Genomic DNA, 13,139 nt, shown 5'->3' on the forward strand with positions numbered 1-13,139 from the left:
TCAAGGTGGTAATATTGTCAGGGACTGGAAATAAGGAATCCTTATTCTACACAACTGTTCCTTGTGTGGTTGGGATAAAATCCCACTGAATTCAGCGTGACAAGAATTTCACTGACTATATTTATCCTCCCTAAAAAAACCGCATTCTCATCCATATCAGAAACACACTAAATTAAAGCAGAAATCTTTGTAAGTGCTGATCTTTCAGCATAACCTCTTGCCTTCACACCATTTTTCTATTGTTTTGAACTGTATGTATGATGAAAAATATCTGATGCATTGTATTAAAGTCTATTGGAATTGCAGTAGTGCTATGACAAGAATAGAGACTACAGGACATTCAAAGCTTACTGCTGATTGTACATTAAAACTGACTATAATGTTTGTATTTACCAAAGCTATTCAAAATAAATTACACTGCTTGTGTAAATCTACTATATTTTGAATTGAAAAAAGAAAAAGCAGCTAAAATACGAAGAAACAAATAACTTTATAATTAAAGTTGTCATTTTCAGCATTTAAAAGACTGTTCTCATATTTTTGTTCTCTTTTAAAATACCATGAACTTCTAGAATTGCCAATTATGTTGTTTTAATAAGAATGTAGATCAAAAAGGAATAGTAGGCTAGAATTTTTCTTAATAGAGCATGCAAACCCTAAAAGATATACTGGTGGTGTTTGCATTAAAAAAGCAAGAGAAGCTTTTGATAGATTCAAGAAGGAATCAAACTTCAAATAGGAAATAAAACAATTTTCTCTGAAAGAACATTACCCCGTGAATGCCAGTGTGGACCTGTACACAGTGTTCTTAAAAATTCTAGGGAAGCTTACAAACATCCAATGGGTATTTACTGATGGACGGCCTGCCTTTCACCCAACTGCTACGCAACATGAATGCTTCTGCTTAGTTCTTCATGTTTCCCATAGAATTCCTCTTTTATCTTAATATATCCCTAGTTAAAGAATATTCAGATGCTTTGCCTAGTATAATACGTATTGTAATAGACTCATAGAATCATTTAGGTTGGAAAAGACCTTTAAGATCACCGAGTCCAACTGTTCACAATCTAGCCAGTGTCACCCCTTTTTTCAAAGATCACTGCTGTTAGCTGGAAAAAAAATAAAGTAGATCTTGAAGTGAGATGTTATTGGGTCAAAATAATGCCTCAAAATGGTGAAAATCTGGAGGATACCTGAAAGACAGTGGATCCTCTAAGTTTTAATATTCATAAGTGGAGAAGCTGTGGTAAGAACAGCTCTTCCAATGGACCTTTCACGTGGACTTCGTTGAGTAGGGCTGTTTAGAGGCTAGCAGTAGCCAAACGGTTCATCAGCAATGTTCTTGCTGGGATGAGAGGCAGAGGGGTAAGACTACACACTGGATTCTCTTATTATCCAGTGCCTTACAGAAATTTGACCTTGACTTCATACCACATGACAATGGGATTAAGTGTTATTGGAGGTACTTCAGCAGCCCAAATCTGTGATGGATTTTGCTGTTACCAGTGGCACTGCATGTCATGCCATTCCATGGAGACTGGCCATAGACCATTTGTGAGAAATAATGAAAGTGTGTCGACACCAAATTAATCCTTTACGGATGACCAGCAGCTGACAAGCTTACAGCAGAAACAAAGAGCTGAGTAAAGGAAAAAATACCAAATGAAGGGACGTACGTGAAAATAAGAGTTTTCAGTGCCATCACACAGCAACATCTTACATGTACATATGATTTGCTTCACACATTTTCTATCATCGGTGCTGAACCTAAAGCCTCAGTGCAGGATATATTGACTACACTTAGAAAGAAAAGAGTCCAGACCCTGCAGTAATGAACCTGCCTCCCAGCAAAAATTTTGATTAGCATTTCTATTTCAACTTAAAAAAAAAAAAAATCAGAGAAAGGTGTAATACCTCAATCTTTTGCAGCTGGTCTTGCCAGGGCTACATGTAGAGAGGTTTCCTAATTGCTGATGTTTGGTTAATGACCAGAAAGACCTGAGTGGTCACTCAGATCCCAGTATCTTGGAAAGAAAGTATTTAATCTCCTTGAGGGATTGCTAGCAGATTCACATGGAAGCCCTTCTCAATGTGACATATGGATATGCTAATAAAATGCAACTCAACACCACATTCTTGGTTAGTGGGAACAATCATCTTTATTCATTCTAACACCTAATGGAGTGATCAATAGCATTTTAATAAAGACCACTGTAAGTCATATTTAACTCAAGTAAGATTTTATATTGCATTTCAATTAAATTACGCTTTCTGCCGTTCTTTACCATCAATTTCTGCTTTCCTCTCCATTCATAAATTTTTGTTTCACAAAAGCGTGTGTGACCCTCAGGGCTCTCCATACCTTTTCTAATATTCCTGTAATGTAATGCACAAATACAGCCTTATGCTCAAAAATTCTGCTATAGAGGTGAAATATTTCCATTCCCTTCTGTTCAGCAGCAGCACAACTTCCCTACCAGAACAGAAGCTGAAGAATCAGAGTTTATTACATCTCACAGTTTTCTGGTAAAGGGATAAAGACCATTGTTCCATGAAGGGAGCTCAGGACTGTCAGTCTTTCTTCTTGCATGACATGAGTGATACTTCTGACACTGGGATGTAAGAAAGCAGAATGAAAAATGAAAGACACACTGCAGAATCAGGAACAAGCTGATTCCCCTGAACACCAAGGTGCTGAACACTTGCCAAAAGTTAAGCCACAAGAATCAGTCATAGCGACTTGCGCCCAACCCCCAAATAATTCTTTTTCTTAATCTTCGCATTCAATAAGTCTCTCCCCTTCTTCCCCTCCAAAAACATCTGGCAGATGCATTTAAGTTTAACCAGATCTCTCATCTCTGAAGTTTCACTGGCTGCAATGAAAAATGAATTACAGGTCCAATGAAAAGAGCAAATATATTGTTCCGGATCAGATTACTTTAAACCTTATCTGACCTACCAAGTCAGCTTACTCACTGTGCCACTCAGAGGTATAAAGTTACATGGACTTTGAAAGCCTGTCCCAATTTTTTCATCTCACCCCAGCCCCCCCAATCTAGTTTTTGCCCTCCTCTCCTGTAGAGTCAGGAAGTTTCCTATTAGATTCTACTGACCTTTTCATAGATCAGATCTTCAGGGGAGGGAGGGTATTGTTGTTGGTTTGGTTGTGGGGTGGTTGTCCATACAAAAAAAAAAACAACAAACCCTCATAACTTGACAGAACAGTTTCATGAAACCCCATTTGGTAAGGCATATCAATAAGGAAGGTAACAGCATAGCTGTGAAAGGTCACATTCCCAAAGGTCAGCCTCCTTACCAAAAGCAGGGGGACACAGAACATCTAAAAGAAAGCATTTCCAGAATATTGTTCTGGCATGGAACAAACAATATCATTTTTATAAACCAATTCTTTGGCCAAAGTTGAATTTTTATTGAAAAAAAAAATCACCTCTTAACTCCTCATAATTGTCTCCTCTCTGCAATAAAGAGTAAATAAATAATCAATCCAAGAGAAAAGCATTTTTAATCAAACAGATGAATGAGGTCATTATGCACTAAAACTATTTTTTTCCAGTAGTTCTGTGCTGCGAGTCTGTTAACACTGCACAAAAGCAAAGTAATATTTTTTTTCTTGCCTTCCCTCTGCAGTAACGTTCATGGAATGTGTTTGTGTCATTTTATCTAATAAACATTTTTCTTGTGCAGTGTCTTCCCAGGTCTTGCCCTCTCTCTCTACGTACATTGGATGGTTAAGGCGGAGCTGGGAAAATATGTATAATCATCCATTGCCTGGCTCTGAGTCCAGGCAGGAGTTCACATCTTCCAAGTGCTCTATCTTGTTTTATTGGTGTTATTATGGAAAATTAACCCCCTGAGAAAATGCTATACAGTTTCTTAAAATTGTATATTTAACATGTTCCTCTGTAGTCACTACCCAGATGATCTGCAAGAACCTATTCTTGCTTTTTATTTGGTAACAATCTTCCAACATTTTCCAACATCATCTTCTCCACCTTGTTCCTGTGTTAAAGACACTATTTCTTCAATCTTAAGTCTCAGCCAACATTCTTCTAGAAAGCATGAGAAAATTACAGCCTCATCTATCAGTGCAAGGCTGCGTAAGGATGCAGTTAGGTCATGGTACATTCTGTTGCTAGTAGCTGGTTTGTAGGATGTTCATTTCATTTTAATTAGCATCGTCAAAGCTGACTTTGGCTTTCCTAACTAAAGCTGGTCCTGCAGAAAGCAGGAAACCCCTTTGGATTCTGCAAGTAAACCAAAAATCTCCTGTATCTCAGGTAAAGCTCAACGATTCCTTACAATAACAAGGTTGGAGCAATATTGTCTTCCACAAAGGTGAAAATTTCTGCAGCTATACATGCTGGTACCTTAAAAGCCATTGGTCATAGAGAGAACTGAAACTGTGACTGTTACAGCTAAAAGCAGAAGCTTCTCCAGATTTAGCTAAGCAACTAAAAGCTGTTCCAAAACACAAGTGACTTCCTGCGCTTCTTTGTCCACTGCATCATGATATATACTCAGCGAGTATCCCTTTTCAATGAAACACAAATGTTAGTTCTCTTTGCCCCAGCCACAAATTGGTGTGAATATTTCATCCCATTGCAGCTAGAAACTATGTTTTAGGAGACTCCCTTTATCTGTACAACATCTTAGAGACAATACAGGGGCACCACAAGCCTTCTATGAGTTAAAGAGTAGAAGAAAGACTTCCCCAAAAGAGCAGTTATATTTGCCCAGTACATTTTATTTGCTTAGCAAAGCCCATCAGAATAAGAATTAAACATTTCCTAAGAATTATAAAGAAAAAGAATGAGTATCTGAAATACCCATTTGCAGCAAATTCACAATGAAATTGTTAAGTACTAGCTTATTTTACTAGTGGTTTCTGGAGTAACAAGAGTTCCCATGTTAAAAAAACCCACTATTAGTTAAAAGCACTTGACATGCATTGTCAGTATTGCAGATATCAGGAGATAAGGCCCCTTGCCAAGGTGAACAACTTTCTAAAGGTATCATCTCGTAAATGCTTGGGGCCATAAGATTGACTGACTTTCACGTAAATTGGGATTGTTATGGTTTCACATGTCATTCCAGCAGCATAGCTTAGCTAGTGAATTCCCTGGTAAGAGTAAAAGAAAATAATCCCTCCAAAGATAAATAGCCTTCTGCTCTGTACACGCATGTAGAACATTGACATGCCCATTCCACTGTCATGTCAGTGGCTGCTGTGGCTGCTAAACTATTCTAATCCAAATCATATTTCCACCTACAGGCAACACCCGAATGTAAAACCACAGAAATAAAAAGATCTCCATGACTTGGGAGACAGCCAGTCTCTGTCTGTAGGTTTCTGCCTGTGTTTTCTAGGTTCTTGCTGATGGTGAGCGAGACAGCAATACCTCTCACATGTATTCTCCAAATTACGTACCCTGGTTGCACAACACCTCGCTGAAACAACCTTGCAAACCACAGAATTTCATATTCCAGCTAACTGGACAAGATAGCAACACAAATAGTATTTCTTAAGGTATTTTTTTAACCACATATAGAGAGAGTTAAGCCTTACACCACTGTACCCATTAACACCAGTGGCAACAAGACAGGGAAATGATTTGTACCCGCAGGTGCATATGTCCTAATTTTGGATGGATCATTTGATAGAGATACTAGCAAATTCCTCCCTTAGCTTCATAAAGAGAACAAGCATCTGGAATCATTGCAACCACCCCAGCCTTGCACAGGTTTTTGTAGCTGTGGCTCTGTTTCAGAGCAGCTGCTTCATCCCACTGTTATTGCAAGGAGCTTCACCATCTCACATCTCTCAGATCTGTGTGCAGCCTCAATAACCTCCATATCAACATCTGTCACCAGGTTGCAAGGGCTACCTGCTACAGACAAAGTGTTTTCCAGAAGATCTTACTACCCCTGACTAAACCAAAAAAAAAAAAAAAAAAAAAAAAAACACACACCACACCTTTGCAATAACTTTAACAACAGCTGAAAGAGACTGCAGATGCTGGGCAGAGTCCACAACTCATAACAGCAGCTGGATCAGTGTCACATCTCTCTCCAAACTATCAAGCTGCAACAAGGTCTTTTACCATCTCATACCAGCATACTCTTCATACAATCCCTCTGTTACCTTCTCTTCATCTTGCCTCATCCACGGTATGTTCTCTTCTCTCTTGCTTCTTCCTCGGCTGCTCTCTCTTCATTGGCTCTCAACCACTTAACTTAACCAGCCACAGCTGCACCTTATCTACATCAGCCAACCTGCTGCCACTGAAGCCAACCCACAGCTGTATATTATCAATGCTAATTAACCCAGCTTCATTCCTCTACAGATCAGATGCTGTAAAACCAGAGCAACCTGCGGTAATGGTGTGTTGGTGGGTGACACACAAACACATGGACCTGGGAAGGCAGATGAGCTCTGCCATGGTACCTCAGGAACTGTGGAGAGAACTCACATTGCTTAGCACCTGTGCTGTATAAATACAGCTATATACTTATGATTCAAAAGCAGCCTGGCCACAAAGACAGGCTGAATTAACCCAGCACCTATCTGTGGTTGTTCAAACTCAGTTACAACATAGTCTGAGAGAAATCACTTCTGACAGCTGCGTCAGATAGGAGAAGGAATTGATGGTGGCCCCTCACTATGAAGATTAAGCTGTGGATCTCAGGGATATTTTATCACCATATAGCACAGAAAATGCCTCCTTGAAATTCTCTGCACCTGCACACTGATTGGCAAAGTCCAGGCAGGATCTCCCTGTAAAAGGCTGTTTTCTTGGGTTTTGGATCCAGAGTTTCAGCTCAGCCCACAGACAGCTGGTATAAATTAACACATATCCCTTGACTTCAACATAGCAACTTCAACTTAAAACAAACTAAGCAATGTAAATTGGTCAAGGACCAATGAACATGTTGGAAATTGAGATCTGGATGAATAGTTACAAAAAGGTTTGAATCCAAGAATTACAACTGAGTATATTTTTCTGTTAGGTTTCCAACAGCAATTCATGTGGCAATAGGTAAATTGGAGGCTTAAAACTACCTCAGACACAGCAAAAAAACAGCATCTTTGAACGCAGAGGGATCTGATTCTTTCTAAATTATATTGGCAGAGTCTTAGTTTTGCAGAACTGACAGCTTTTGTTTTATCTCCTCAGCACAGTTAATCTGACAATGTGCTACTGTAATTATAAGCCAAGGCAAACCCGCATACATTCTAGGGAGAGTAGTTTTTTTAACAGAAAAAAAAAAAAAAAGAAGAAATACGCTATTGTGCATTAATGACTTCATTAAACGAATTTCTCAGGACTTTGGGAGGGGGACTGAAATTATGGGCAAGAATTATCTTCTTCAAACATCTGGGAGCAGAGCACAGCTGGCTCTCTATTGGAGCTTGGCACTCAGTGTGCTATGAGACATACTCAAGTACGTAAGAGAGGCTCTTATAAAGCTGAATCATTTGGGCAATTAACACTCAAACCAATTTTCACAGAAGCCCTTGATATATGAAATTTGAGTTTTCCATAAGTGACAGGCAGGCTTCTGTATGCAGACAGCTCCAGCTTTGCTGTAGCACTTCAAGGTTTATGAAGGGGAAAATGCTTTCAGAGATGGAAGGTGCTTTAAACAAGTTTTTCTGCTTTTTTTGAAAAGGAAGACTTACCAACAAAGTTTTAGTATTATGGGTCTGTCCAAAGTTAGTTACCTCATAAGAATATTCAGATCAAGGGGAAAAGTTTGCAGGTTCTGCATCTCGAGCATATAATGTCATAGAGGACTTAAAAAATAACTTCCAATCGATTTTCACCTCTTGCACAAGGTTTTGCATTGAATGTAAGCTGGAGAGTCTCTCTTAAGGCACGGCTTTTTGCTCACATTTTCTGTGGAGAGCCATGGCTTAAGGTAATGGCAAGAAATTGAAACAGATGAGAAAAAATATAGATTTGATAAGTGTAATTACTTCTGATCAAAATTCTTGGAAAGTCATTGATTTTAAAAAAATATATATCAAAAAGCCAACAAAATTTAAGTTGCCTATTAAAGGACCACATACAATATAGTTTACTGACTCAGAATTGCCAGAGATCTGGGAATTAATTACTAGATCTATAATGCTTAGAATAGGTAATCCTGTCTGTATGGCAGCCAGAAATTATCACAGGCAGGTAAGGGTGGTAAAATTTGGGGTTAGTAATGGACAAGAAGATTAGGAATAGAAAATATAATTTTTTAAAACATCACCCATAACTCAAGCATTTTGCAAAGTAAAGACATCACCCTTAAACTTACAGTATGAAATAAGAGGAAGAACAACTTTCTTCTCCCACCCCTTCAGTCTGGGAACTGTGAGTGAATGTTCAACGTTCACAAAATTAGTTTCATTTATTTTTTATATATAAGTTATTCTTCCTTTTTTTTTTTTTAAGTAGGTGCAGGACTGAGGAAAACAGATAACAAAAGAATACTCTAAAATTTGCTGCTCCTTTGGTTCTGCAGGGAAGTGATTTCAGATACTCTTTGAAAAGGAATATTGTGATTTAGTAGCAGTACAAGGAAGGTTATTTAGAAGACAAAGTTACATAGAGCATACACTGCCCACCACTCTGCTCTTATACTATCAGCTGGTTTTGATAAAGCTACTCAATTTCCACAGAGATAACTGAGAACAGAATTCACCTGAAGACCCCAGACTTGATTAGAGTTTTTAAGTTAGAGTTGAACCCTATCTTCAGAAGCAGCCTTCCTATCAGTAACTGCTTCATAATAAGAAATAGAGATACACAGTTGGATCCTTTAGACCTAACAGAAAATTGAACAGAGATGCTTTTGAGAGGTAGACCTATGCATTTGAGGTATCTCAGAAAGCCTATGTTTACTGCCTAGTAAGGTCAATAACAAAGACTTTATTTATACATTGCTACTAAGACTGACAATAACACTTTGCCATTAAGTGCCTCAGATTCATTTCAGCCTAAACTCATATTCTACCAAAGCTATTTTAGGCTTCAGTGACCAGAAGCTTTTTATCAATGACTCAGAACTGCTAGCATACCTTGTATCTTGACACTGACTCAATCTCTGCACACCTGGATTTCATTCCCCAAAATACTGCTATTATCCAAGAACCATGATTCTTACCAGTCACCTAGGGTTTGCAATCTAACACCGCAACTAGGTGTAGTTAACTTTCCATGCCTGCTTCCACTAAGAAGCTAATCCTCTCTTATTTACTAAATAGCCACAGCTGGGGAGAAGCTTTCATAAGGAAGTTTTTGAATCAATCCTCTGATTTGGCTAGAGGGGTGCAGAACAGAGTGGGTTTTGTTTGGGTTTGAGAATACCTTTGTAGCCAAAGATGAAGTATGAAGAAAAGTTTGAAGGAGGCTAAACTGCAGTGTGAAAATACAGTGAGGTTTAGTGAAGAACACCTAAAACCGGCTGTTGTTGAAGAACAGAATGCTCTGAATTAGAAGAGCAGGTCCGTACTTCTGTGTAATTCTGTATGGCTATTCTATGTAACACTGATTTTCTGGCAGAGCTGGATACTTAGAGGGGGTGCAATTTCTTCCACCCTACTCTGTCCCTGCACACCTCAGCCAGTGTGGTGTGGGCTTCTCAGTCCCAGATCTCAGCGTTGCATCATTCCCATTGAGACATGAGCAGCACCCAGCGTGGCTCACACACTCTGGTCTGTTGTAGGGACAAGTATGTACACTACCGAGCAGCACCTCTCTACCCTGCTCTCCTGTTGTTATCCTGCTATCAACCTCTTGACTGCACCTAGCCCTTATTTCTTTGTTACTAGAGCACTTGCTTCCCACCAGTGAATACTAAGTCTGGTTCCCTGTGTAGTGAGCTTTTCTTTCAGCTTGTTTTGTCTCTGATTCAGGCCAGCAGGTCTCTCTCACTTTCTTCATACTGATACCCCAGTAAACTGCAGAAGCAGTTAGAGGCTGACTGCTATTGTAGGGACGGTGTGTAGCTCTATAAGGAGGTAAGCGTAACATGAAAGAGCTTTACTGGGACAGATACAAGGTCCAAGTAACCTGGTACCTCATCTCCAAATCTTTCCCAAGTGCAGACACGTAAGGGAAGAACACAAGGACAGAGGAAGGTTATGGTGCAATTTCCCTAAAATATACTCAAACGTTTTATGATTTAGAGATTTCCTGTATCAGAGAAAGGTTACTGTGTTCTCAGACTGTAAGGCTTTTTCTTCCTTTAACTTATAGGGGAATGTTTTGAATTTACAAAATTCTCTTTGTGTCTCAGACATGCTGAAGCAGTAAAGCAGTACCTGCTTTTCTTTGTTCAGAACCTGTCCCTGACAGTTTCTCAGCAGAGCCCTGATAGTCTTTGCATCAGAACAGATGCCCAGCAGTTATTTCCATCTAATTCCTTCAGTGGTCCTCATGTCACTTGGAATCCTTTGTGAGCCACACACCTTTGTGTGGCTCCTTAAGACAGCTACAGTAACATGACGTGTCCTGTATGGGGGAAACAGACAGCAGCACTTTCAAAAAATGGGAAAGTAAATTAGCTAGAAAGTTATATTCTTTAGATGTTTTTTCTTATTGTTCTCAACACGTGTTAAATGACTCTTTTAAAGCTTCATACCTATTCTCTGCATAATACAGTCAGCAAGATACTGCATTTGTGGCAGCAGCTTTATTCAAAATTACACTCTGCAATCCATGGCTTCTGTGCAACAGACAGCATTTTAACCTTCATGTTATTATAGACCACTAGAAGGTTTTCAGGACTGTTTTCATGTGTAGCTTTGATATGTAAAAATAGATATTTGGCTTCCACTTTGTGAAAGGCTGTTCTCTTTCCCAGATATTGAACTGTTGTGTCAGAGATCACAGGACTGAACTAGGATAATTTGCAAGGCAAAGTCCTGATGGACACCTGACAGACCTGAGTCTGTCTTATTTTGTTTAGACTTGTTTATGGAATCCAAGTAAATGGGTGGCCGGAATCTCTGCTAGCAAAAAGCAGCTGCAGGCTGCAGATGGGGTTAATTCTAGTTATGGAAGGGCACATTTCACACTAGCTGACAGCATGAGAACATTATCAGCATGTGTCACCTACATGTCAGTCTCCAGTTTCTTTTCAGAATCATAATGCTATTCTTTACCAAGGTTAAATGACGCTTCTCTTGTCTTTTAGTGAAACATGAAACAGCTTTGCATTAGAACCAAGGAATTACAAGCCTGAGCTGTAGAGTTCCTAGCCCCCCTTCCTATGGGGCATCCCATAGGTGAGATGGAGGTAAATATAGACTTGCTTCTTATTGAAGAGGGTGACATGATGAATAAAGGTCAATAAGGGCAGTTACAGATTTTGCTTTGAAAGTTTGGTCCATCCAAACAAAGTGCATTTTAGCTAAGTGGAATGCAATGTTACTGATCTTAAGATAAGTGAGAAACTGAACCCTAGTAAATAGTGAGTCATATTCATAGTTCATAACAAAGAAACAACATACTTTGCAAGGGTAATATAATAGGTGAACAAACTCACTCCTTGGATGCACCAGCAGGCAAGCACTGCAATGATTTTTGTTCTCCATCTGGCACTGCTCACCTGATGCTGGCACGTTTCCTGCATACTGGAATGGCATGTCCAGTTCTGGTGTTGACATCTTTAAGAGGATGTTGCAAAACTACAGGGTGTGTAGGGAGGAGACAAAAACATAACTCAAGGGATGGAGAATATATTTACGGGGAGTAATTTTGATCTTATCTCAAAGAAGACTTGAGACAGCCATAATTATTGCATTAGTAACATTCCTGAGGAGAAAATAGCATATACAAAATGGTCCTTTAATCTTGCAGAGAAAGGCATATCAGACAATTTATGGAAATTGAAATTGAGGAAATTCATATTAAACATTTTTTAATGAGTGTGATTAACTGTTGAAATACACTGAATCATAGTATAACAGGTTCTTGTCCGCTGTGGCTGTGGCTGTGCTAATACTTAAAAGAAGTCAAGGCTTTCATCAGCAAAACTAGAATCTTTCTACCTGGACATGGGCTGAACGGATCACATTTACACTTCTATGGCTTCAGGTCAAGACTGAATATGTTTTCTGAAGTAATATGTAAACCGAAACACAGCACAAGCTATTGGACTCCATCTAGGAGCAGCAGTGCGAGACCGACTGGCCAAGCACTTGGACCTTTTCATCCAAGGGTAATGTTTGTTAGCAGATCTACAAATCCACATGACCTTACTTGTCTGCAAAATGTCATGAATACCCATACTTGCCCAAAGCAAGCTTGCTTGCAAAAATCATTTACCTGCATAGGGGGGCAAGTACTCCAAGAGGTAATAAAATCAGCATTACAACGGTGTCTCACGCATGAATGAAGCCAGTAGATATTGCCTCCTGGAAATAATAGTGCAGGAGGCCTATCAGCTGCTCAGGTACTGTTTAACCTGCAGGCATTGTTTGTGTTGCTTAACACAAAAATGTGTTACAGTGTTACGGCTCACTCCAGCAGATACAGCACTGCTAATTATCCCATCGTGTAGTCACTTTGCAGTGATATAAATAGACCAGTTAGTGTCATTTAACATTATCCAGCAGAGAACCTCCAAAGCCTGGGTAGGGCATAGAAGTTGCTTAAAGAGAAAAGCAGGTCACTTTAAAGACGGATGCTGTAATTTCTCCCCACACGCTTCAGATGCTGCTGTTTGCTTGAATCAAGTCAGCAGAGAAAGAAAATGGGAATGATGAATAGGGTAATGAAAGAGATGAATCAGTAAATAGTCCTATTGCTGAGAATTCACCAAAAGCATAGATGTAAAGGCTGATGCAAATAACATTTGCCTCAGACTCTTCTAGATACTATACTTCACATTTCCACCCTGCAAATTAGCTCCATGACTTGCATCTCTTTTTCCTCCCTGCAAATGGTCATGTTTCCTTGTTGCCAACAGAACTGCTTCTTTTAGGCCCCTGCCTCAAGGACCTCTTGTACTTACCCTTGAGGTCCACCCCACAGCTGAGAAATTCTGCTATGTCCAAGCTGGACTGCTTACTCAGCTAAGAGGTTCAGTGCAATGGCAAACTATATATGGGAGATCATGCC

The sequence above is a fragment of the Falco naumanni genome, chromosome 8 (assembly GCF_017639655.2).
Source record: "Falco naumanni isolate bFalNau1 chromosome 8, bFalNau1.pat, whole genome shotgun sequence".
Lineage (NCBI taxonomy): Eukaryota > Metazoa > Chordata > Aves > Falconiformes > Falconidae > Falco > Falco naumanni.